Source organism: Sciurus carolinensis, chromosome 1 (genome assembly GCF_902686445.1).
Source record: "Sciurus carolinensis chromosome 1, mSciCar1.2, whole genome shotgun sequence".
Lineage (NCBI taxonomy): Eukaryota > Metazoa > Chordata > Mammalia > Rodentia > Sciuridae > Sciurus > Sciurus carolinensis.
Genome location: NC_062213.1, coordinates 171795453 through 171823004, shown reverse-complemented (window position 1 = coordinate 171823004; position 27552 = coordinate 171795453). Strand labels below are relative to the sequence as shown.

General features: G+C 45.7%; 1 protein-coding gene and 1 long non-coding RNA gene across 2 annotated transcripts in view; both read right to left on the bottom strand.

The window, feature by feature from the left end:
* The window catches only part of LOC124986112 (selection and upkeep of intraepithelial T-cells protein 8-like), a 262170-nt gene that overhangs the window by 205868 nt on the left and 28750 nt on the right, over positions 1–27552 (bottom strand). The gene's annotated exons all lie outside the window — the stretch shown is intronic.
* LOC124986186 (uncharacterized) lies at positions 3980–10407 on the bottom strand. The gene is made up of 3 exons (XR_007108997.1): positions 10283–10407; positions 7651–7833; positions 3980–4013 (listed from the first exon to the last, which is right to left on the bottom strand). It is a non-coding gene; the product is annotated as an uncharacterized LOC124986186 (long non-coding RNA).

Sequence of the window (27552 nt, the reverse complement as noted above, 5' to 3'; positions counted from 1 at the left end):
TTGTGCTTGTTCAGCTTTTACTTGAGCTTTCCCGTGTCACCTCTGATCCTACTGGAGGCCATAGGAAGCACACAAGTTTATTTCACAGATGAGGAAATGCAGCCATGGGGCAGGAAACAGCTCATCCAACTCACAATAGAGTCCGCACTTCTCACTCTGGCCGCCTCCTGCAAGCCACTGAGCACCTGCCTGCCTGCTTCTTCCTTGCATCAGCTCTGGGAGGCAGGGACTGTCACCTCCTCTTACAGGGGAGGGGACTGAAGCCCAGAAAGTGTTCCTGACATAACTACAGCCCAGGAGGTGACTAAATGGGATTGGATCAGAGTCTACCTGGCAGTTGTCATAAGGTGCTGGTCTCTCTGCAGAATGTTATGGTGATGATAGCAATCAGGCACTGTGCAAATGCTTAGATGTGTCCCGTCACCGAATGATCACAACTTTCTACAGCCTCGACCTTACTCTCCATGTTCACATGACCAAGTGAAGATCACACAGGCTTCTACATTCCCAGGGTCACGTGACTCTGATTGCCAGAGTTAGGACCTGAGCTAGGGGATCCCTGACATCAAAGCCCAGCTCCTGCCCAGGGCCACAGATCCTGGGAACAATGGAGAACAGAGGGACTTTGGAATATGTTTGGTGTCCTTCCCTGAGAATACACGAGCCCCAGCTCTTTGACCTAGATATTAATAGTATTCATAGAGGGCTGCAGTCAACCTTTCTCCACAATGGGGGTCTTGAGTTGGAGAGGCAGAGTGAGGCTCAGTGTCCAGGGATGATGGACACCGAAAATGTCAGATGCATAGATGGGAAGATGGACATAGGCCCTCCAGGCCTGGTCAGCCTCTGATTGCAGTGTGACCTCTGGCAGGCCGAAGTCCTTTCTGGGCCTCAGTTTCCTTCTTTCTGGAAGGTTGGGTTTGGGGAGGATGATTCCTGAACTCAGTTCCACCTCACTTCCCTATGGCTCTGTGATCCTCTTCCTTCTTCCCACCTCTTCCCCCAGCTCCAGCCTCCCTTGCCAGGCCCTGGCCTCATGCCCCACTTACCCAGATCCCCACAGCAGTGACGAAGAATAAATAGGTGACCACCACTCCGATGTCGTAGGCGTGCAGGCTAACTTCAGAGCCCGGTGCTGAGCGCGGAGCTGCCTCGGTCCTGAGCAGGGCCCATGAAGCTCCAGGCTCCATTGCTGTCAGCGCTGCCTCATCTGCTGGATTCAGTGCCCTGCGGGCTGGACTTTGAGGTGCTCCTGGTTTCATTCCTTTCCTTTAATGATTAATCAACCCCAGGCTCCATTAGCCTTTGAGAAAGCCCTGAGGCTGGCACATAAGTTACTGCCCACTTTTCTCCCAACTGCCAACCATCCCCTGCAGGACTCCTGCCCCCCCTCCCTTTCCCTGCTGCCCCTGCGGATGCACACGCAGGTACACACACATGCACACACACCCTTACCACCCTCAGAGAAGCAGGAGCAGGAGGAGGAGAAAAGGAGCAAAGTCATTGAACCCAAGAGCCTGAAGGGATTTCAGAAATCAAGGTGTTAAAGTTCCCACTGTTTGGAGGGAAACTGAGGCCTAGGAAGGTAGAGCCAAAGCGGGGCTTGAATCCAGATCTCTTAATCATCTGTTTGATGCATGTTCCCTTCACCCAGTGGGAAGGAGATGAGGGAAGAGAGGGGAAGTGGCCACCAGGACCCTTGCAAGGCAGCCAGTACTTCATGTACTCTCTGTGTAACCCGTGCGGGTCTCATGTTCCCTTTCCTACAGTAGGCTGCTGAGCCCCAGCGTTATTCTAAGGAACAGAGCAGGACCTTCTGTGACAAGGCAGGACCAGAGTTCACATCTTCTGATGCTGGGTCCATACAGCCTCTCCTGTGCTGTGACAGATGGATGGAATGGTGGGCCTTCCCTGAAGAGGACATAGAATTCCCTTGGTCCAGGAAAGACCAGCTTTGAGTACTCAAGTAGCTACCTTCCAGTTTCAGCTGCACCTCTCACCAAAGTGCAGACCACCTTGGGCAAATTGCTGAATGTCTCTGAGCCTGGATGTCCTCATTAATGTGACCTGTGCCTGGTCTGCCTTGCAATGCCCATCTGAGACCCTCTATAAACCTGAGCTACTGCATGCTCTTGGGGTTAATATGGAGAAACTAACACGGACCACCATCTAGCCAAGGAGCCCAGAGGTCTGGCGTGAGGCATGCCTGTTTACTGAGTCTTTCCAAAATAGTTGAATTTGGGACATTTCAGTCTAGTATCGCCTTACATGCACCTGTTGCATACACAGGTCAGAGACCAAGGTTGGAGCAGGTAAAGGATCCTTGCTGGCCCTGAACCTATGGGACCCCCAGCATCCCATGAGAATCCCAGGGCTGGGTAGGGGACCCCTTCCCTTTGTAAGATAAAGAACGTGAGAGGCAGGGAACTGTCCATTACTCCCAGGACACCCTGACCAGAATTCCAGGCATAGGCCAAGCTATACTCCAAGGAGCAGGACATTGACCTTGGAGAAGGTTAGGTTAGTTTCTAGCTGGGACAGGGCCCAGCAGAATCCAGCACCCATTGGCATTAGATACCAGAAAGGTAGCTCAGAGTGTTTGCAGAGGCAACGTCTTTCGCATCTGTTTGATGATGAATAAGAGTTTTTCAGATAAATGAGAGGAGCAAGGGGAACAGGAGCAGAGTTAGCAACATCAGGAAAATGTGAAGGACCAGCTGTCATAGAGGGTTGCTCTGACAGCCCCGGGGTTGGGGGTGAGCTGTACGGAGGAGCAGAGGGAGATGAGGCTGGCAGATCCTTGGGTGTTAATCAGGGAGGGAGAAAGACAGGTCTGAGCTCAGATCACTGAGAATACCATAGAGAAGCCTCCCAGGAAGAAAGAAGGGAAGAGAAGGAAGAAGAGTATAGCAGAAGAAGGCACTGAATCTGCACTTCCTCCTGCCTTCCCCACCAGGAAGGGCCCACCTGACCCTCAGGTTTGCATGCACCCTGTCACCTACCACCTCATGGGTTCTTGAGACTGAGCCTCAACACTTGCACATTTGGCCTAATTCTAAACCAGCAGATTTGGGCACACAGGAGCTGTGGCAGGGAAACCTGGAGAGCTTGTGACCCTCAGTCGCAAGGACCAGGGTCTGACTCCAACCTGAGACATGGAAATGGCAGGAACTTCAGCTGTGGTGTAACTGGGAGGTGCTGATTTGGAATTGACCTGCAACCCGGGCTGGGCAAAAATAGTGTAAGGATTGTGTGTGTGTGTGTGTGTGTGTGTGTGTGTGTGTGTGTGATGACTAGATGTGCATTTCATGCATGAAAAAGACAGTGGGGGATCTTAAATCCTGTCCATAGGCCACCTTGATGGAGCAGGGCCTCAGCCTACACAATCTGAAAGTGAACACTGGATTCCAGAGGCTGTGGAAGAATACTTGGTGCTCTGACTGGGGAGCCCGCTGGGCTGAGGGATCCTGGAGACTCCACAGGGAGTGTCATCAGGAAAGGGTCAACCTTTTCCCTCCTCCAGTCCATGAGCCAGGACCTTCTTAGAAGAGTCCTACTCCAGTCAGAACTTTCCTGCTCCCCCAACCTCTCCCTCCTCCTCACACTGCAGCTCCTGGGGTCAGAAGTAGGGCTCCTCAAGAGCAAAGGAGGTGAATGGAAAACAGCAAGCCTACAATGTCTCCTTTTCCTGAGGCAGAGAGCTGAAGCCAGCCCCAACTGGGGGTAGGGCCTTTGGGGAGAAGTCTTGCCTCAGAGTGAAGATTGAAGTGCTGAATAATCTAAGGTGCTTGACATTACAATTTCCTGTCAGGGACCAAGAAGAAGTTTTCATTCTGAGGACGTTCTGACCTTTATGATAAGCAGCAAGCAAAGGAGGGGACCTTAGCAGGGTCCTCAAGTCCTGCGTGGCTGTGGGAGAGCAGTGAACAGGCAGCCATTATCCAGAGAAGCAATGGTGTGCAGTCACAGGGTTTGCCATTCAGGGGATTTTTCGCATAGATTGTCGGCTGCATCTGTAAGAGAGGAAGATTCATCCTCAGGGGGAAGGTTTCCGTCCCTGGGTTGTGGTAAATCATTGACCTGTTTGACCAGGCGTTCTGGTAACCATCTTGGGGCTGCTTGTTCTTGATCTAATAACAATTGTTAAGATCATAGGTATTAGGTGCAGCGATTAACAAATCATCCATATAATGTAATATATAAACTTGTGGCCACCGCTCTCTCACAGGGTCTACTGCTTGAGCAACATATTTTTGGCAAAGACTAGGGCTGTTAGCCATACCCTGGGGAAGGACCTTCCATTGAAATCTTTGCATAGGACCCTGAAAATTGATGCGGGGGAGGCTGAAAGCAAAATAGGGTCTGTCATCAGGATGTAAAGGAATAGTAAAAAAGCAATCTTTTAAGTAATGACCATTTTATAATAGTCCCTAGGAATAGCTACCGGTGTAGGGATGCCTGGCTGTAGTGCCCCCATTGGACGCATAACCTTATTGATAGCGCGCAAATCCTGTAAAAGGCGCCATTTGCCTGATTTCTTCTTAATAACAAAAATAGGAGTGTTCCAGGGTGAGGTTGAGGGTTCCACATGGCCGGCTGTCAACTGTTCCTGTACTAACATGGAGGCAGCCTCTAATTTTTCTTGGGTAAGGGGCCACTGATCCACCCACATAGGAGTTTGAGTTTCCCAAATAATTTTGTCTGCATGGGGTACAGGAGGGTCAGGGACCGACACTAAAAATCCACATACCCAAGTCCAAATTTGTCTGTTTTTTGTATGGGCTGTACAGGCTCAACCTGTCCTTGTCCTAGCCTCCCAAGGCCTGTACCAGGGATAAAGCCCATACAAAGCATTTGATGAGTGACTAAAGAGTCGGGACTAGCAAGAATAACTTTCATTTGGCTTAGAATGTCTCGTCCCCAAAGGTTGACAGGGAGATCAGGAACAACGAAGGGGGTAACAGTTCCCTTATATCCTGTGTTATCTTTTGTGTCAGTCCAATTGAGTACCCTGGAGCTAACTAAGGGGTTTTTTGATTGCCCTATTCCTTTAAGGTCAGTTAGTGATGAGGTGAGGGGCCATTCTGATGGCCAATAGTTTTGAGAAATAACTGTGGCATCCGCACCAGTATCTAGGATCCCTTGGAATTTCTTTCCTTCAATAAATAAGGTAAGAGTGGGTCTTTTGTGGGAGATAGGTTGGACCCAATACACATCAGAGGAACCTAAAGAGGCCCTGTTTCGTGGTGAACTTTGGGCAGCGGGAGTGTTTCCTGAATTGAGGGGAAGGAGTATTAATTGTGCAATTCTTGTTCCTGCAGGGATGGCTGCTATTCCGTTAATAGCTGTGGCCAGTATTTTAATTTCTCCAGTATAATCATTATCAATGATGCCAGGGAAGACCTGAACACCTTGTAAGGTGGTAGAAGCTCTCCCAAGAATAAGAGCACACATATGAGGTGGAGGGGGGCCTACAACCCCAGTGGGTATTATTTGGGGTCCTTGCATAGAGTCTAATATTGTATCGGTGGAGGCACAGAGGTCCAATCCTGCGCTGCCTGGGGTAGCGCGTTGGAGGGAGGTGATTGTGGAGAAGGACAGGGGGCCTGGATTGGGTTGGGAGTCTGAGAGGGAACAAACCTTATTGCCCCTGGGTTTGCTCTGGGGGCGGTCGGGGCCAGGGGCTGGCCCCGAGAGGAGTTTCCCGGGCAGTTAGAGGGAATAGGCTGTCCAAGGGCATTGGTCTTGGATCTACACTCCTTGGCCCAGTGGCGACCTTTACCACATTTAGGGCAAAGGGTGAGCGGAGGTGGTTTAGCCCCTGTTTGAGGAGATATGGGTCCTTGACCCAGTCTCCCTGTTGGGCACTCTCGCGCAAAATGGCCAGGTTGTTTGCAAGTAAAGCAAGTACGTGGGCCAAGGTTGTGAAGGGCCTTGGTGAAGGCGGTGCCAATAGCAAGACCCATGGCATGGGCCGTTCCTACCCCAGCACACAGCCTAATGAAGTCAGAAAGGTCCCCTTTATCTTTATGGGGCCGAAGAACATCTTGACATATTGGGTTGGCATTTTCAAAGGCAAGATATTTTACAAAGGAGCTCTCGCTTTCACTTGGTCCAAGTAAGTGCTCCGCAGCTAGATTAAGCCAGGCAACAAAGTCACTGTAAGGCTCGTCAGGACCCTGATGAATTTTTGCTAGGGAGGTGGTGGCCGAGCCCTTTTGAGGGAGCCGTCTCCAAGCGTGCAAACCAGCAGTTTGAACCTGTGCTAGGAGCCCAGTAGGGAAGCGCGCCTGTTTAGGGTTAGTATCAAATGGCGCATTACCCACTAGTTTAACATAGGTCCAGGATTTAGAGGAAGCCTTGGTTGAATTTTTTTGGGCAGTTTCCCGACAGTATTCCTTAAAGTCTGCGTTCCACAACAGGAAGTCACCTGCACTGAGGGTTGCTCGGGCCAAAAATTTCCAATCATTAGGGGTTAGCCATTGTGTACTATGGTTCTCTAGCAAGTCCAGTGTATAAGGTGCAGTGGGGCCATACTGAGCACAAGCCTTTTTAAGTCTTTCAAGAAAACGGAGGCTCAGCCTTTTATAAGAACCAAGGGCTCCACTCTGTCCAGAGGTGGGCTCCTCCTCATCCCCTGATTCCTGGTCCTCCTCTTGTTCTCCCTCTGGTTCTACCTCTTGTTCCTCCCCTGATTCCTTTTCCTGACCTCCTTCTAGACCCTCTGCTTTAGTCTGTGCGAGCTGATCTGCTTGACTGCGAGTAACTGGAAAGGCAAGAACAGGCTGACCACGCAGCTTCACCTTACGAGTATTAAGGGGTTTCGGGCCAGTTTGTGTTAACTCCGTGCCCAAGGCCAGTGAGCGAAGTTCAGCATCAAGGGCTTTTAGTTCTTTTAAAAGTTGGATTTGTTCCCGCCTATGTTGGAGAGACTCACGTAAAGGGGTTAGATTAGGCAAGGGAAGCGGGGAAAAAATATCTGGGGGGGGGCAGTAGGTCCCTGAAGATCCGGAGCACGAAAGGCAGGGGGTGTATAAGAGGGAAGTGGATTTTTAAGAGGTGGTAGGTCTGGAGAATGGTATTGAGCTACTGCCTCCTCCAGTGTAGCCTCCTCCTCTGGGGTCACCTCATCATAGGGATTTAAAACCGGATAAATCTTAGGGGGATTTTTAGGGGACTCTTTTGGTAAGGTGGGGTCTGGGAGGGTCCCGGGGTCTGGGAGGGTCCCAGGGTCGTGAGAAGGCTGAGTAGGGGGCATTTGAATACTAACCGAAGGGCATGCCGAGGGGGGGTGAGAGGTGGATTGCATTGCCTGCTCCCCAATTTTTACAAGTTTTAAAGTACCACTGTCAAAGGGTGAACTTTTAAGAATCTCATTAATTAAATTCCAATAAGAAAAGGCAGTGACAGGCACCTTTTGAGGACCAAAAGTCTCATAATAATCTTTGAGGCAGTCTCCTACTCTGAGCCACCTTTTACCATCAATTGACCCCTCGAGGGGAAACCAAGGACACAAATCCTCTATGTATGAAAAGAATAATTTTAAATCCTTTTTCTTAACACGCGCTCCCCGAGTCTTGAGGGCCTCCTTGAGACCCGACAGAAACAAATCATGTGACGAAACTGCTTGTCCCATGGTGTGTCACTCACCTTGCGCCGGCCTCACTCTCCTCCTGGATCTGACTCCCGGTCGCGTTTACCGAGGCAATCCCGAATCCCGCTTGGCCAAGTCTTCCCCGGAGGGCGGCGTTCGCTTCTCTGGCAAAGGTTCCAATCAACTACGTTGGGCGCCAACTGTCCCGACCCGCGGGACATCAACGCAGGACGGCAAACCTAAGAGAGAAGGAATGAAGGGACAAGAGACACAGGGAGTGACAGCAAGACAGGAATTCTGATCAAGCTGCAAATTTTTATTGTTCTCAAGGATATTTATGCTGAGGGAATGAGGGACATGATGAGACACAGGCTGGTTGGCTGTGTTTTCTTTTGGGCTCCTGATAAGGTGCAAGTTCACGCAGGCGGGAAGGTGAAATCCCGGAAGAGAAGCGGGGGCGGGCCATAGGCAAAACTATCAGCCGGGAGTGGGGAGGGGGCACGCTCCGGGAATCCGTCAGCCTTCAGCTGCAGGGTGCCTGAGTCAGCTGCAGGGTGTTTGTGCAGGGGAGGCAACCACAAAATGCTCCCTGGGCTGCTGCTTATCATAAAGGTCAGAACGTCCTCAGAATGAGAACTTCTTCTTGATCCCTGACAATTTCCAAATAATATCTAGATTGAACTGTGTTTTCAGACTCAATGTGATACCAGAGAGCCAAAGAATCTGACTCAGTGGTAAGCAGGAAACTCACAGAACTACTTGAATTTTAATCGAGGCGTAAGGGAAAATGCGTACTCCATTGAACCAGTGGCTTAAGAAGATCACTAGTAGGCTCCACCTGGGTCCAGCTTGTCCCCCTGTGGTTCACAGTACATGGAGAACAAGGCCCTGTTTCTGGCATCCACAGCCTGGGTATTCCCTGGGGTTTGGGCCCTGCCCTTACCAGTGATTCTGGAAACCAGAGGTCTGCTTGGAATCCTAGGAACAGCAAAGCCCTCTAGCTTCACAGCCTTGCCCTCTTAGGTCATTACCCCAAATGCCAGTCCCACTGGGCACCTTGTGCTTCCCATTCTCCTACCCTCTCCATGCTGTGTCTGCCCCGCCCTCTCTCCTCTGCCAGGTGAACCTGGCTCTCTATTCCCAAGCGCTCCACTGTCGGGTGTCTGCGGCTTATGCCCTGCGACACCCTCCTCCACAGCAGCTTTCTCCCATGCCCTTCAGGTTGGGGTCCGGGCCCTCCTTGCACTTCCTTGCTACTGCTTCTACTCCACGGGTTCCCAGAAGTGCCGTGCTCCCCCACCTCCGGGTCCTGGTGGGCTCTGCATCCTCCACCAAGACCTTCCTCAGCCTTCTCGGATCCCCAGCCTGGGAACACCCACAACCCCAAACTACTCCCCACTTATCTCTCTGTAACTGCTGATTTGGGGCTTTTCTGCCTTGGGTGTGAGTCCTCCAAGGTCCTTGCAGTCTTATTTGCATTCATGTCCCCAGTGACAAAGTCAGTGACGGGGTGGTGAGACCTACTTTCTATAAACTCCTCTTGGGGCTGCCATGGGGGATGATGAGGAAGGAGGTAGCTGGTGCAATGGTATTGGTAAGGATGGGCACTGACTGAGGGGGCAGAGGGGGTGGTCCTGGCCTTTCTTACTGAGCTGGGCACACACTGACCTGGGTAGCTCCCCACGCCCCTTCCCTTGGGGTCCTGCCTCCACTGTGTGGTCCTGCCCCTTCCTCAGTTCCCAGTGCCAGCAGCGCTCATTCCCTGCACGGAGTCATGTGTGAGAAGCAAGGAAGGACACTGGCACCAGGATAGGTCAGAGGGGAGCTTCTGGCCAAAGGAGGTGAGGCCCTGAGCTCAGTGCCTCAGCTGCTGAGCAAGTAGAGTGGTCCTCGCCTGCCAGCCTCAGTCACACTGCAGAATCGGCTTTTACATGGAAGGGAGCTTCGTTCTGGCTGCTGCCTGCGTGCTCCCCTGTTTCCTGCCAATGCTTCTCTCCCCAAGAAGAATCTTGGGCAGTCTCTCTGTACTTCCAACTGGCCTCCACCCTGGCAAGTGTCCATGGTTTGGGTTTTAAAGTCAAATTCGACAGAGTCTAAAAGCTCCCATACACCACTGTCTGTTCCCTCCTGGCCTTACCTGGGGGAGGGAGAATTTGGAAGGGGCATCTCTCCTGGAGGTATAGGAATCAGCGCTGTGTTGCCCCTTCAGAGGGGAGCTCTGAGCAGGGTACAGAAGTGGCTGGGCTGGGACAGGAGCCCCTGTTTCTGAGCCCCAGTTCTAGAGTCCTTGTCAGCCCCTCTCCTGCCACCCTAACCTCACTCACCCCTCCTTCCCTGCTATTCTTGTCACATACCTGTGTTCAGCTCAGTTCAAATTCCAACACAGCTCCGTGTAGTTCTGCTGTGTCAGTCCATGCCACTCCACAACTCCAGGGGCACCACTCCCCAAGAACACAATGCCAGTGGCACCCCAGCATTGTATGAAGCAGTGCCTGTGCTCTCTCACTGGGGCTGCACAGAGAAGCAAGATCAAAGCAGCCTGTGCAGACAGGCTGGATGCTTGCTATCAAGAGGGAGGGAGGACTGTGCAAAAGGGTAAAACTGAGAAAGGTGGTCACCCAGGCCCAGGGGTGGAAAAAAGAGAAGAAAATGAGGGAGAGTTATAGGCTCTGCTCTCTGAACACTTACCTCTCCCAGACCTGACTGACCCCTGACTGCACAACCTGGGCTGTTCAAAACTACCTGGGGCTCAGTGTCCCAGTCTCAGGCTCCTGGGCAGCTCCGAGGACGTTGCAGCTTTGGCCTGACCTCCCACAGCTGCCCTGACAGTCAGGTAAGGCTGGGATGAGCCCTGGCTCCACCCCTGGTGAGCGGGGAGGGGAGGTCCTGAAATCTCACTCCAGTCCCCTGGGCCTTGGGTTCTGAGGGACAGTAGACACTCTGCAATGTGTGGTCATGGAGGAAAGAGAGTTTGCTCTCAGTGCAGTGTTACCCAGGCCCAGAGGTCAGGTGGGAAAGGAGACAACGTCAGAATGAGGTGCTGTCCCTGCTGCCACAGGACACCATGCTCCCACACACCTGGGCAAACAGGTTTCTCAAGACAGGAGGAGGGCACAGACATTAACTGCAGGACGAACAAGGACAATGGCCACTGTGCTTAATCATGCTGTATTGTATACCAGAAATTAGCCAAGAAAGCAGAGCCTAAGCGCTCTACCATACATAGCAGGGTAACTAGGCAGGGATAGTATGTAGACTGACATGATCATTTTCCAACACAAGATTGGTGTATCTAATTATCACATTTTAAATATATTTGATTTTAATTTTTAATTATACCTTAATAAAGCTGGGAAAAAGTAAAATGAAATAACACACACACAAAGACAGGAGGAAGTAGTGTCTGATAGTAAAACACAGAAGCTTAGGGAGTTTGTGGGTTGAGAGGAGGTCTTGGCATTGGACTACAGTTCATTCACAGATGAGAGAGGCTCACACACACACACACACACACACACACAAACACCCTCCTGACGTGTGAGACTAGATGTGGGTCACATGCATGAAAAGGACAGTGGAGGTCTTCTTAGATTTCGACCAGCAGGCCACCTTGATAGGGGTGAGGCCTCAACTTACAGAATCTAGAAGTGGACACTGAATTCCAGAGGCGTGGGAGAACTGAGCTGCTGATGGATCAGGGACTTGGTCTTGGCATTGGCTACAGTCATGCACAAGCGTAATGGGCTGTCTCTCACGCACACACATGTGTGCACACGCCTGGTGTGTGTGTGTGAGACATGGAGAGGGGAGCAGTCTGTCTTGGGAGCTTGTCTGGGGAAACTGTGGAGTAATGGTGAGTGTAGAGTTTACAGTCAGGCAAGCCCAGCTTCCTTGAGGGCCCTTCACACTCCAACAGGTGAAGGAGACAAGGCACTTTATGTTTCCCTCTCCTCTTCCTCTCTTCTGTAAAATGGAAATGACAGCTGTCTCATAGGAAGATGTGTCCATTTAAGAGTCAGAGAGAGGCTTCTGCCTTGGAAAAAACTGTTGAGGTGATGTGGCAAACCCCGCTCCCCTCTCTCTGGGGCTCCCCTCTCTCTGGGGCGGAGGTGGGCTCTTTCACCCTCATATCAAGTCAAAGGAGAAGAGCTTGGGGGGGTCTGTGGCAGGCTTTTCATGTGTCCCAAGACCTAGTGCTTTAAATGGGGAGAATGGTCTAGCCTGGGGTCATTCTGGAAAGGAGGCTGGAAGGCCAGGCAGGGCCTGGAACAAGAAAGTCTGAAGATGAGCTCCTGCTCTGCGCAGGGAGCCAGGGGTATAAAAGGCCCCAGCAACCCCCTCACCCTCTCTACCCAGGACCCCAGTGTCCCCTGACTGGCAGAGGTTTCTGTCCTTCCTGCCTCCCTCTGGCTGCTGTCGGCTGCCCTCCCTGAAGCCCAGGAGGTGAGCTCCCACCTGATTGCACATGGCGCTGGGCCCCCCTCTCAGCACTGGCACCACGGGTCCAGCCGGTCCCCATGCTAAGCACTTCCAGGCAGCAGTGTCTCTGCTGGATCCCTGTGACCAGAGATCCTGAGTCGGAGGCTCCTTGAAGACTCAGAGCAGGGACAGGTGAAAAGGTGCTGAGTGCCTGGTGTCAGACGTCCTCCTGCCGACATCACTTTTTGTGAGAGAGCAGAGCTCACTCCCGATGGGAACCGCTGTGCCCGGTGGCAGAAGGCAGCAGAAGTGCAGGGAAAACTGATCTGGCCCGGCTCAAGGGGCAGAGATTGAGCCTTGTCTCTGTCCCTGGCTCACTAGGATCCTGGGCAGGTCTCCATGACTTTCCTCCTCTGTGAAACGAGATGCCTGGAGCTCTAGAGTGCAGCAGATTACGTTATCCTAAGCCCCCTGTAGTCTTCTGGTGCAGACTCGTGCAGGAGTTAGGACACAGCTGGAAGAGGCATGAGGATCAAGTCCAAGGGCCTTAAAGTCAGTCACCCCTGGACCCACGCCTGGCCCCTGCACTCATCAGACGTGTGAGCTGGGCTGCTTACTTTCACTCCTCATTCTCAGCTTCTCTGTATGTGAAGAGGGGACAGCTCAACCCACCTGACAGGGTCACCCACAGGTGTAAAATGAGTGAAGTTCAGACCAGGGGGTGGCACAGGAGTGCCCCACCCACAGAAGCTGCTGTCCCTCTCCTAGCTGCTCTGTGTGGGTGAGACAGCTCCACCTGGCTCTGAGCCAGGCTTTCCCTGGAACAGTGGAGCCACATGGTCCCAACAAATCTCACAGACCCAAGAAGCCTCAAGAAATGTTGGGAGGTGGCCTGAGTCTCTACCACTCACTTTGTCACCAGCTCTTTGGAAAGCAGAATCTGTAACCTCTCCAACAAGGAAAGCTCTGGAGAGCTGTCCAAGGAGCATCTAACACTCACTGTGAAGAAAATAACACTTACACTTTGTTGGTGGGGCTGCAAATTAATACAATTGCTTTGGAAATCAGTATGGAGACTCCTCAAAAGTCTAAGAAGGGAACCACCATATAACTAGTTATTCCACTCTGTAGTATTTATCTTAAAGAACTAAAATCAACATGCTATAAGGATACGTGCTTACCAACATTTATAGCAGCACAATTCACAATTGTCAATTTATGGAAACAGCCAACGTGTCCATCAACAGACAAATAGATAAAGAAAATGTGGTATATATACACAATGGAGGTCTCTCAGCCATAAGGAAGAATGGAATTATGGCATTTGCTGGTAAATGGATGTCATGCTAAGTGACTGTCATGCTAAGTGAAATAAGTCAGAACCAGTAAATGTTTTCTCTGATATTTGGAGGCTGATCCAAAATAAAGAGGGTAGGGGAGACAGAGAAAAAGGAAAAAAAGGGAGAGGGAATTTCATCAAAATAGAGGAAAGATCAGTAGCTGAGGGGGAGTAAGCTGGGAAAAGGGAAGAACAGTGGAATGAATCTAGCTCAACTTTCCTTGTCCACACAGGAATACAGCACAGTGAATCCCAACATCAAGCATATCCACAAGATACTGATTAAAAATGAAAGGAAAACTATCAAAAAATTGCAGAAAGATCAGTAGAGTAGAGGGAGGGGAGAAGGGGGAGCGTCTGGGGATTGATTTAGAGCAAATTATATTCCATGCTTTTGTGATTATGTCAAAATATATTCTAATTATATGTAACTAAAATAAATCAAGAAAAATAAACAAAATTTAAAAAGTAGTTTAAGAAGGAATATTTTTTCATGCCAAATCCAGGAGATGGATGGAGCAGCACTTGTAGAGTGATTCACAAAGTTTTAAGGCACTGGGCACCTTTGACCTTGCTGCTCTCTCACCTGCTCCTTGTTCAACAGGGCCACTCAGCTCCAGCCGTTGTCTCTTTCCATACTCCAGGGTGTGCTTCCTAGGAAGCCACACAACGCTTCCACCAATAGCCTGTTGCTTAGAACTTAATGGTATGGTCCTATCTCATTTCAAGAAGGGATGGGAAATGCTATCATTATTTTAAGTATCTTGTCAATAATTGAACATTTTTTGAAACTCACAAATGGAGAGGATTAGATGCTGGTGGATCCCAGGCGCTGCAGCCAGGCCACAGTTATAGTCTAAAGAGCACCCCATTCTCTCACTGCCTTCACCCACTGGGCCTGGGTGGGACTGAGGGAGAGGGGCCAGGACCTCCACTCTACGGATGAAGGAACCCGGCCAGCAATTCACCAGGTCCTCGGGGGGGACTTCATGGCAGGACTGAGAACCCCCAAGACTCCCAGCTACAAGGTCAGTGCTCTTTCTCATCATCGTCCTGTGCCCAAGCTTCTTGAGGCTGGGGGTTGGGCTCCTTCCTCACCGTCACCTCAACAAGCATTCAGTGGGTGCCCACTGCATGTGAGGAGGGGACTCAGAAGGAAACAGGACTTAATGTCTCTCATGGATCTCCTGGTCCATCTGAGGAGGTGGCCCATCCTTGCCTAACCTCTCAGAGCAGGCGTTAGAGTTGCCAGCACAGGCCGCTCTCTGCCCCCATGGGTGGTCCAGGTGCGCATGGGACAGTTTAATTTGCTTCCATCTCCCTTATTCCCCCTGGGGCAGGAGGTGGGGTGAAGAGTTTGGACTGATTCAAGACCTTGAAAGAAAGACATTACTATTTAAGCCTGATGTGGTATTGTGGTACCACTAATATTGTAAACTCTGAAATCAGAACATTTTGGTTCTCTTTTCCTCCCCATTTTTCAGGGGAGAAAACTGGAGCTCAGCGTTGAGTTCCTTGTCCCAGGTCAGATGGCAGCAAGTGACGGGAAGACCTGGTCTTCTGACTTCTGGTGCGGGTTTCCAGGAGGAAACCTTGCTTTGTTTGGGGGCAGGTGGAAGTCTGGCCCACCACGGAGTGGTATGTCATTGTATTTTGCATTTAGACCAGTCCAGTCCAATAAGAATTTATGCAGTGATGAAAATGTTCTCAACCTGTGCCGTCCAAAATGTTAGCCATTAACCACATGTGGCTGTTGAACACTTGAACTGCAGCTAGTTTGATTGAGGAACATAATTTTAACTTAGATCAATTTTAATTTTAAATATAGAAAACCACAAATAGTTGGGAACTTCTGGATTCCAGAATTCTAGAAAACTTCAGATTTTTAAAGTAATAATTAACACTTTTCATCCCAGCCCCTTTGTGAGGTTGGGCTTCCGATGATGAATTGTCAGTTTGTCTCCCAAGTTTTTCACAATGGAGGAGGGGTAGGAAGTGGGGGAAGAAGCAGAGATGAATCCATAAACAACGTGACAAGTGAGCCTCATTTTACTAAGGGATATGAATAATACTGATAGTTGCCTTTATTTGTGAACATGAACCGGGTGTAAAGAACTTTCTAATGTGATCTAATCTTCATGACATTTCTATGAAATTTTGCAGATGAAGAAAGCAAGGCATGGCAGGTCAAATGGCTTGCTATTTGTGTGGAGAATTTAGATACTCACCTAAGCAATAAAGGAGGAATACATCACATCAAGTGGAACTATAGTAGACAGCTTGCTAAAGAAGGTTAGATTTGAGCTGGACAGGAAGAATGAGTAAATTTTCCTTAGAAAATGGGAGAAGACAGGGTCTGAGAAGAGGGATAGTACAAAGTCAATGTGTAGGAAATGCTGGGAACCTCTGCAACACATTAAGATTGCAATTAATCAGAATTTCAGGAATAACATCAGTCACCTTTACAACAGGTTTGGCTAGGTGAAGAAGAGGGGACTGGTTCTTGGAGAGGGGAGATCTACTTGGACAAAAAATAGACAGGGTCTGGATCATGGATGAGGCTCCACTGGTCCCGGGGACAGACTACGGTGTTCCCACAGGGGCTGGAGGGCTGTGGGGCTCAGGGGGAAGGGCAGGCATGAGGGGGCTCCTTCAAGGTGGAAAAAGTAAATGAAATGCACACCCACCCATGTGCCCTTATATGTCAGAGGGGACTCAGCCCAGTAAAGGGTGAGCTCCGGATACCTGGGGAGAGAAGTGGGCATAGCAGGAGCCAGTGGGTGTACAATCAAGTCATGAGTGTCAGACTCCTGCTTTGCCTGTATTTCAGGATTAACTGATCACCAGTCTGGGACGATGTATTGATCAATCAGTTAATTAGTTATTTGGCACCAATTGTGTGGTGACTCCTGAGGACAAAGTTTTTCCTATCAGTGTTTCAAAAATACATTATTTAAAATCTCTCGGGGAAGTACAGGGAGTCCTTTGTTTATGAACTTGTACTAGTTTATGCTACCATGACAACCTGGAATCAGGCCTCCGGAGACCTGACCACTTCGTTCTATTCTGGGCTAGATGTTCCTAATGAATATATTAAAAATGCCTGCTAATGAGTTATCAGATTTGGCAAAGAGAACTAGTTTGTAATTCAGAGAATCAAAATTCAAGAGGTTATCTGCTATGATTGATTTGGCCCTGGCAAAATCATATCTAATTACAATGCTATAATTTTAGTATTATGGGGTGCAACATAAGAACAGACCAATCACCACTGAGAAGTCCAAATTTAGAGTCTTTATTAAGCTGGCTGACTGTTGCATACAATGCCCCCAAAAAATGACTATTGGGAAAACAACCCCAACCATAGGGTTGCAGGGGTTTTTACACCATAAGTCAGTACATCAATCATAAGTGTCTGTTCCTATGATTCAAAATGACAAATTAGCATCATGGGATCTGTAATTATTAGCAGAGGGGGCAGTAGGTCAAAATGACCTTACTTAGGTACAAACAAAAGAATGGTTACTAACATCTAAACAATCACTGTTGACATTACCATTAACATGGTACATTGTTTAGGAAACTAGGAATCAAAAAGAGAACAATTTTTCATTATACAAGAATTGACATTTCATCATTTTGTATTGCCAAACAAGTCCTGCTAAGCAACTGTTGATGGGTACAGAGGCGGGCGTTCCCATGGGAGAAGCATTTCCTACATGGAATCTCAAGGTAAAATGGAGTCTGTTTAGTCATTGCCTATATAGCCTGACCTATAACAGTTACATGGAGTCAAATATGTCAACCCTCAGTATGTACCCTCAGCAAAACCAAATTTAAAGGGAGGAATGTCTGATTTGGAAGCATCAGTCCCAGCTGATCTTTCTTATCTTTCTTCCTTCCTCCCTCCCTCCCGCCCTCCCTTCCTCTCTCTTCCTTCTTATCTTTCTTTCTCCTTCCTTCTTCCCTCCCTCCCTTCTTCCTTCCCTCCTTCTCTTCTTCCTTCTGCCCTGACTGTGGAGATTCTGCAGAAAATGAAGCCCCTCTGTTGGGGTCGCACAGTCCTCCAGTCACAAGGCCTTGGGATACGCTTGCCCCTTAAATGGAGACAGAAAACACTCCAGGGACTTGAGTCACAGTGTGGGAGGGGAGGCCTGGCTCTGATAAAACCAGTGATTTTTTTCTGCTAGAAAAAAAAAAAAAAACTTTTCTTTTAATTATTGGTTTAGACTTTTTAAGTTAAAAAGTTCAAAACTGGGGAAGGAGGGCTGGTGTGTGTGTGTATGTGTGTGTGTGTGTGTGTGTGTGTGTGTGTGTGTGTGTGTTTCCCCTCTAACTGCAGACCCCCCATGTAGAAAACTAGAGTTTCTCAACCGGGCTTCAGACCTGAGGGAATATAAAGAAGAGAGACAGGGTTCCTCCTAGAACAGCACTGGGCAGGAGCAAAGTGGACAAGAAAAGGCAGTCAGCTACTGGAGGGCAGTGACTCTTCCTGTCCCTCCTCAGCCTGGGGAGGTTTGCTGTCCTCCCTTCTCCAGTCCTTCTCCTGGCTAACACCAAAGACCTGGCTAACACCATAGCCTTCTCAAAAGGGTACCTGTGCACATCACGCCCACATCCTACACTCTATTCAAAACCTTTCAGTGTTTCTTTGTTTTGAATAAATTTAAAACCCCTGAAAGCAGTTTACTAGTCCATTTGTGGGCTGCCCCTACAGCCTCATTTCATCTCAAATCTCCCTCTTCTTTGTTCTCTGGGCTCCACCCACTGTGCTTTTTCCCTGACACTACACCATGCTCTTTCCCACCACAGGACCTTTGCACACACTGTTGACTTTGTTCAGTGAGCTCTCCAGCACCCAACAATTACTTTGAGCTCTCAGAGATTTTTGGTTTTCCAATAACTCCAGAAAGCAGGAATGGACCTGATCTTGCTCACTGTGTTATCCCCAGCACAGTGCCAGGCAAGTCACAAATAACTAATCTTGAAAGAATGACTGAATTTTCTTTCAAGGGTGCAAGACCTTCACACTTGTCCACCAGATTTCATTTTTAGTAGAATGAGTCATATTCATTTTCATTATTCTTTCTTTTAACTTCTGACTGGGTGAGGTGAAATCTTAACTGGGAAGTCCATGGAACTGGGAAAGAGTCACTAAGTGGATGGGGAGAACGGGAAAGTTTTTGGTGGGTAACAATTCAGGGAGGAAGGGATTTTCCCAGGCTGTCCTTGAGTGCCACCTGTTTGCAAATGGCTCTGTTCCTTCTCACCAGCAGTACTCTTGGTTCCAAGAATTTTATCTCAATGAATAAATGATAAGTAGACCGTACTTCCAGGCACAGAGCCAAGAAGGAGCTGAGCCTCCAGCTTGAGAAGCAGGATTCTCGTTCAAACTCTCTAATTTTTTAAGGCCTCCAGTCGGGTCTAACGATTAGACTGACATAAGATTGATGAACAGGAGAACAGCATGTATATCTTGTAATTTTTACATGTATATGGGGGTTTTTGAAAGAGAATGAAGACCCAAAGAAATGACAAGAACAGAAAGGTTTTTGCCTTTTAGGAAAGAAATTATGCATTCGTGAAGTGATAAGATAAAGGATTTTGGCCAGGGGCAGTAAATTGAGGGACAGTGAGTCAGGAATCTATGAGGTGGAGGAGTACAAGGAAAGATCAGGGTTGTTTTAGTGAGCGAGTCCTCAAGGGTCCATTTTGGCATCACTGTGGTGAGGGTACTCTCCTCATGGTACACAGAGGAGACTTCTCTCCTGGGAAATTTTATGACCTCTACCTAGATAGTAAAGTGGAGCTGTCGCATCTGCTGTTTCTCCCCTCAAAATAATCATGTGCCTCAGCTCCAAATAATCATATGCCAGAGCGGCATATATTGGGGTGAGATATCTTCACCTCCTTTACCTGTTGTATTTCATGGGACTTAAACCATGATGTGATCCCTGCAAATCTCTTTTTAAACAATTGTGATCCAGAGCATGATAAGGAGGCCAGAAAAGCTTGCATTTGAGTGTCTGAACTAGTCATCAGCAACAAGGCTTCAAGCAGGTGCCTTCACCTGGCCACGCCTCAGCTTTTACCTCTTAGGTGGCTACTGACAGCGCCTGCTGCATTGGACTGCGGTTGAGCTCACGGCGAAATAAAGCTGGTCTGGCACTGAACACTGCCCTTGTCCCACGGGCTTAGCTTCAAAAGGCCTGTTTCTTCCTCACAGGGAGGCGTAATGCAATGGTTCTGCATACACGTCTGTCCTTCCTGAGGATGTTGAGACAGTGTGTGAACAGCCTTAAGGTGCGAGCCCAGGATTGCTGCCTGTGGAAAGTATTTCTACCCAAACCATCAGAGGTGTGGCATGACAGCGATGTGTATGGACATCTGTTATACAACTCATTGATAACAAAGGAGCCCCAGCAGTGACTCCAGTGCTTAGCAATACGGGGGGCAGAGTTGCTGGGGAGGGGAAAGAGTGGGGTGGTCGTGGTGGCTGTGTGTTCTCAGCACTGAGCTCTCCTCCCTGTGAAAGGAGCAGCCCGACCTCTGTGTCTTGGCTCCTCACCAAGTCGCCTCGGCAAGCAGTTGAGATCAGGAACTGAATTGTGAGCTCCTGGACCTTCTTCCCATGATCTAAGGAACCGGCGGCCCACAGAGGAAATGTGCTCTCAGTTGCTTTCAGACACAGTGGTTTAGGAGCCAAGTCTCCGTCTCTACAGAGGGGCTATCACGGCCTGTCCCTGGGCAGGTCACTCCTCGCTCTGCTGGGGTTTGTCCCACATCCATGGGTTACTTCATCCAGTACCATTGACTTAAAGAGACGACATTTCCATCTGTAGTACGCCTGATCTTTGCATTGCTTCCCAATTAGTTTAGATCTTGGGTAACAAAACGAGTTGGCTGTCGTACATGCTTTAGGATTAAGAGCTTTCTCGGGGACGGGTTGTGTTTGTTGGTTGTCCCAGGTGGAAACCCAAAGGAAAAGACCTAAAATTTGATTCTGTAAAATAGGGTCATGATGGTGGGAAAAGAACTGTCCTATCCCCGATGCAGAGAGCCACAGAGCTCTTCCTTGGGAATTGGGCAGCCTGCAAACAGCATGTGCCCCCAAGGTCCTTGGCCACCTCCCTGGGGGTGTTTATCTGGCAGTGCAGGACTTGTGAGGAAATGGCCCCACCTGCCTGGTCCTCTGCTTGCTCTTCAAAAGTTCACCTGCCCATTGCTGTTAGGTGCACTTTCCAGGTTTCTTTTTTTTTTTTCTTCTTTAGAAAAGTAATATTTTGTCTCCTTACTACTACTTAGTTTTATTTTACCAATTAATTTATAATTTGACTGAAAGAAAAAGGGGAGATGGGGGTGTCTTTTGAGCTACAAAAAAGTGGAAATTTAAAAATAAATTATGCAAATTTATTTTTTCTTTTTTAAAATTTATTTTTATTGAAAAAAATGGTATACATGTTGTTTCTGTTTGTACATGGAGTAATGGCATACCATTTGTGTAATCATACATTTACATAGGGTAATGGTGTCTGATTCATTCTATCATTTTTTCCTACACCCCCATCCCTCCCACCCCTCTTTTCCCTCTATACAGACCCGCCTTCCTTCATTCTTGCCCCACCTCACCCCCCATTATGTGTCATCATCCACTTATCAGCGAGATCATTGTTCCTTTGGTGTTTGGAGATTGGCTTATCTCACTTAGCATGATATTCTGCAATTTCATCCATTTGCCTACAAATGCCATAATTTTATTATTCTTTATAGCTGAGTAATATTCCATTGTATATATATACCACAGTTTCTTTATCCATTCATCAATTGAAGGACATCTAGTTTGGTTCCACAATTTGGCTATTGTGAATTGAGCAGCTATGAACATTGATGTGGCTGTATCTCTGTTGTATGATGATTTTAAGTCCTTTGGGTATAGGGCGAGGAGTGGGATAGCTGCGTCAAATGGTGGGTCCATTCCAAGTTTTCTGAGGAATCTCCACACTGCTTTCTAGAGTGGCTGCACTAATTTGAAGCCCACCAGCAATGCATGAGTTTACCATTTTCCCCACATCCTCGCCAACACCTATTGATGCTAGTATTCTTGATAATCGCCATTCCAATTGGAGTGAGAAGGAATCTTAGGGTAGTTTTGATTTGCATTTCTCTTATTACTAGAGATGTTGAACTTTTTTCATATATCTGTTAATTGCTTGTAGATCTTCTTCTGTGAAGCGTCTGTTCATTTCCTTAGTCCATTTGTTGATTGAATTATTTGTATTCTTGGTGTAGAGTGTTTTGAGTTCTTTATAGATTCTGGAGATTAGTGCTCTATCTGAAGTGTGAGTGGCAAAGATTTTCTCCCACTCTGTAGGTTCTCTTTTCACATTGCTGATAGTTTCTGTTGCTGAGAGAAAGCTTTTTAGTTTGAATCTAAACCAGTTATTGATTCTTGCTCTTATTTCTCGCGTTATGGGAGTCCTGTTAAGGAAGTCTGATCCTAAGCCGACATATTGAAGATTTGACCTACTTCATCTTCTATAAGATGCAGGGGCTCTGGTCTGATTCCAAGGTCCATGGTCCATTTTGAGTTGAGTTTTCTGCAGGATGAGAGATAGGGGTTTAGTTTCATTCTGCTACATGTGGATTTCCAGTTTCCCAGCACCATTTGTTGAAGAGGCTATCTTTTCTCCATTGCATATTTTTGGCCCCTTTGTCTAGTATGAGAAAATTGTATTTATTTGGGTTTGTGTCCATGTCCTCTATTCTGTACGACCTGTCTATTTTGGTGCCAATACCATATCATTTTTGTTACTATTGCTTTGTAGTAGAGTTGAAGATCTGGTATTGCGATACCTCCTGCTTCACTCTTTCTGCTAAGGATTGCTGTAGCTATTCTGGGTTTCTTATTCTTCCAGATGAATTTCATGATTGCTTGCTCTATTTCTATAAGGTACCTCATTGGGATTTTAATTGGAATTACATTGAATCTGTATAGCACTTTTGGTAGTATGGCCATTTTGACAATATTAATTCTGCCTGTCCAAGAACTTGGGAGATCTTTCCATCTTCTAAGGTCTTCCTCAATTTCTTTCTTCAATGTTTTGTACTTTTCATTGTAGAGATCTTTTACCTCTTTGGTTAGATTGATTCCCAAGTATTTCATTTTTTTTGAGGCTATTGCAAATGGAGTTGTTTTCCTCATTTCCCTTTCAAATGTTTCATCGCTTGCATATAAAAATGCTTTAGATTTATATGTGTTTATTTTATAGCTTGCTATTTTGCTGAATTCATTGATGAGGTCTAGAAGTTTTCTGGAGGAGTTTTTTGGATCCTCTATATATAGAATCATGTCATCAGCAAATAGTGACAGCTTAAGTTCCTCTATTCCTAGTCATATCCCTTTAATTTCTTTAGTCTGTCTAATTGCTCTGGCTAGAGTTTTGAGGACAATGTTGAATGGAAGTTATGAAAGAGGACATCCCTGTCTTGTTCCCATTTTTAAAGGAAATGCTTTCAGTTTTTCTCCATTAAGAATGATGTTGGTCATGGGCTTAGCATAAATAGCTTTTACAATGTTCAAGTATGCTCCTAGTGTCCCTATTTTTTCTAGTGTTTTGATAATGAAGGGGTGTTGTATTTTGTCAAACGCTTTTTCTGTGTCAATTGAAATGACCATATGATTCTTATCCTTAAGTCTAATCCTTAAGACGGATTACGTTTATTTATTTACGGATGTTAAACCATCCTTGCTTTCCAGGGATGAACCCCACTTGGAAAATGTCCAAAAACATTTTCTTAATATGTTTTTGGATACAGTTTGTCAATATTTTGTTAAGGATCTTTGCATCTATATTCACCAAGGATATTGGTCTAAAATTTTCTTTCCTTGATGTATCTTTGCCTGGTTTGGGTATGAGGGTGATATTAGCTTCATAGAATGAGTTTGGTAGGGTACCCTCCTTTTCTATTTCCTGGAGTGCTTTGAAAAGTATTGGAATGAGTTCTTCTTTGAAGGTCTTGTAGATCTTGGCTGAGAATCTGTCTGGTCCTCGGCTTTTCTTGGATGGTAGGTTTTTAATGCCTTCTTCTATTTCATTGCTTGATATTGATCTGTTTTAATTGTGTATGTCCTCCTAGTTCAGTTTGAGAGGAGCATATGTCTCTAGAAATTTGTCAATGTCTTCGGGAGTTTCTATTTTGTTGGAATACAGATTTTCAAATAGCTTCTCATTATGTTCTGTATCTCAGTGGTGTGAGTCGTGATATTTCCTTTTTCATCATGAATTTTTGTAATTGAGTTTTCTCTCTCCTTCTCTTTGTTAGTATGGCTAAGGGTTTGTCTATTTTGTTTACTTTTTCAAAGAACCAACTTTTTGTTTTGTCAACTTTTCGAATTGTTTCTTTTGTTTCAATTTCATTGATTTCAACTCTGATTTTAATTATTTCCTGTCTTGTGCTACTTTTGCTGTTCTTCTTTTTCTCGGGCTTTGAGCTATAATGTTAGGTCATTTAGTTGTTGACTTTTCATTCTTTTCTAGAATGCACTGCATGGAATGAGTTTTCCTCTTAGTACTGCTTTCATAGTGTCTCAGAGATTTAGATATGTTGTATCATCATTCTCATTGACCTCTAAGAATTTTTTAATCTCCTCCCTGATGTTTTCTGTTATCCATGCTTCATTCAATAGCATATTAGTTGTCTCCAGGTGTTGGAGTAATTTCTATTTTTTATTTTGTCATTGATTTCTATTCTCAGTCCATTATGATCTGGTAGAACACAAGGCAGTATCTCTATATTTTTGCATTTCCTAAGGGTAGCTTTGTGGCATAACATATGGTCTATTTTCGAGAAGGTTCCATGTGCTGCTAGAAGAAAGTGAATCTGCTCGTTGATGGATGGAATATTCTATATATGCCTATTAAGTCTAGGTTATTGATTGTGTTATTGAGTGTTATGGTTTCCTTGGTTGGTTTTTCTTTGGAAGGTCTATCTAGTGGTGACAGCGGTGTGTTGAAGTCACCCAGAATTATTGTGTTGTGGTCTACTTGATTCCTGAAATTGAGAAGGATTTGTTTGATGTACAGGGATGCACCATTGTTTGTGGCATAAATATTTACTATCGTTATGTCTTCCTGATTTATGTTTCCCTTAAGCAGTATGAAATGTCCTTCTTTATCCCTTCTGAGTAACTTTGGCATGAAGTCCACTTTATCTGTTATAAGGTTGGAAACCCCCGATTTTTTACTGAGTCCATGTGTGTAGTAGTTTTTTCCCCATCCTTTCACCTTTAGTCTGGGGATGTCTTTTTCTATGAGATGAGTCTCTTGCAGGCAGCATTTTGTTGGGTCTTTCTTTTTAATCCATTCTGCCAGTCTATGTCTTTTGATTGATGAGTTTAGGCCATTAATGTTCAGGGTTATTATGGAGATATGATTTGTATTCCCAGTCATTTGGGCTTATTTTTGGTTTTTAATTTGGCTTGGTTTCTCCTTTGAGTGATTTTTCTCTAAGGTAGATCCTCCCTTTGCTAACCTACATTGTTGTTTTTCATTTCCTCCTCATAGAATATTTTGTTGAGAACATTCTGTAGCACAGGCTTTCTAGTTGTAAATTCTTTTAACTTTTGTTTATCATGGAAGGATTTTATTTCATCTTCAAATCTGAAGGTTAGTTTTGCTGGGTATAGGATTCTTGGTTGGCAACCATGTTCTTTCAGAGCTTCTAATACGTTGTTCCAGGCCCTCCTAGCTTTTAGAGTCTGGGTTGAGAAGTCGGCTGCTCTCTGTATTGGTTTCCCCCTATATGTAATCTGATGCTTTTCTCTCGCGGCCTTCAAAATCCTATCTTTATTTTGAATGTTAGGCATTTTCATTATAATGTGCCTTGGTGTGGATCTGTTGTGAGTTTGTTTATTGGGTGTCTGTAAGTCTCTTGTATTTGATTTTCCATTTCATTCTTCAGGTTTGGGAAATTTTCTGATATTATATAACTGAATAGGTTGTTCATTCCTTTGGTTTTTATCTCTGTGCCTTTCTCAATCCCAATAATTCTTAAATTTGGTCTTTTCATGATGTCCCATAGTTCTTGGAGATTCTGTTCATGATTTATTACTATCTTCTCTGTTTGGGCAACTTTATTTTCAAGATTCAATATTTTGTCTTCATCGTCTGAGGTTCTGTCTTCCAAGTGGTCTAGTCTTTTGGTGATGCTTTCCATTGAGTTTTTTATTTGGTTTTTGTTTCCTTCATTTCAAGAATTTCCATTTGGTATTTTTTGAGAATCTCTATCTCTTTGTTGAAATGATCTTTTGCTTCTTGCAGTTGCTCTTTCAGCTTATTGGTATTATCATTCATTGCCTGCATTTGCTCTCTTATCTCACCCTTTGCTTCATGAATTTTCTTAATCATGTATAATCTGAAGTCCTTTTCTGATATTTCTTCTACCATACTGTCATTGAATTCTATTAATATAGAATCTAGATTTGTTTGGATCATTTTCTTCCCTTGTTTTTTCATGTTGTTCTTGTATCTTCCCCTCTAGCAGTGCAGATCTGGGTATTGCAGATTTCCCCCTATAGGCATATAGAGGCACTGATTGAATCAGGATGGTTAGCATTTTCATCTCATCAAATTTCTTGTTGGTTGACTTTGAACTCCTCTCTCATTTTTCTTTGTAAAATATATAATACGGTACTATGAACCATAAACTGTAGTTACCAATCGTGCTGTGGACACCAGAACTTATTCTACCTACCGAACCATGTTTTGATACCTCTTACTCCCTCCATAACCCTTCCCATCATTCCCAACTTCCAGTCATCCCTGATCCACATTCATATTGACTATTTCTAAATGTTCACATATATGAGAGAACTTGTGGTATTTGTCTTTTTCTTTACCTAATACTTTACATAATCCACTTACCTCCATTTTAATGGAAATGACAGGATTTCATTCTTTTTATGGCTGAATAATATTCCACTGTGATACATATCTCTTACTTTTTTTTAATGTCCATTCATTCCGTGATGGACACCTAAGTTGACCCTATATTTTGGTTGCTGTGAATAGTGCTTCAATAAGATGGGAGTGCAGCCATCTCTTTGCTATGCTGATTTGACTTCCTTTGGATATATACCAAATAGTAGGACAGCTGGATCATATGGCAAATCTATTTTAAGATTCTAGAGTAACCTTCATGTTGTTCTCCATAGTGGTCATACTAATTAATTAACATTCCCACAAAAATTGTATAAGTTTCCTTTTCTCCACAATCTTACCAGCATTTGTTATTTGTTTATTTGTTTATTGTCTTTTTGATGATACCATTCTGAGGTGAGATTATATTTCATGGTGGTTTCAATTTGCTAATAGTAGTCATCATTTTAAATGTATTTCTTGGCCACTCTCATTTCTTCTTTTGAGAAATATCTAATCAGATAATTTACTCATCTTTTTATTGGATTGATTATTTGCATTTTCTTGTTAAGCTTTTTGGGTTCCTCATGTATTCTGGATATTAATGCCTTGTCAGATAAATAGTTCCAAATATTTTATCCCATTTCACATGTTGTCTTTTCACTCTATTGATTGTTTCCTTTGCTGCTCAGAAGCATCTTGTCTGGAGATATTATCCTATTTTCCTATTTTTAAAATTTTGTTGTCTGTGCTTTTAGAGTCATAGCTAATAATATCATTGCCTACCAGTGTCTTGAGGTGTTTCTCCCATGCTTTTTTTTTAGTAATTTTATAGTTTCATCTCTTATATTCAGGTCATTGATCCATTTTGAATTGATTTTTGTACAGAACAAGAGATAGGGATCTAATTTCCTTCTTCTATATATGGATATGTGGTTTTCTCTGCAACATCTACTGAAGAGGTTATCTTTCCTTTGAGGTATGTTTTTGGTACTTTTTGCAGTAACCAGCTTGCTAAAGATGTATGGGTTTATTTTTAGATCTCTATTTTGTTTCATTGATCTGTATGTTTGTTTCAGTGCCCTCACCATGATCTTTTGGTAACTATGGCTTTGTGGTGTATTTTGAAGCTAGATAATATTCCAGCTTGGAACTTTTTGCTCAAAATTGTTTTGATTTTGGATTATTTTGCACTTCGAATAAAATGTTTTTTTCCTATTTCTGTGAATAATGTATTTGTTATTTTGATGGAAATTACATTGAATCTGTCACTTTGAGTAGTA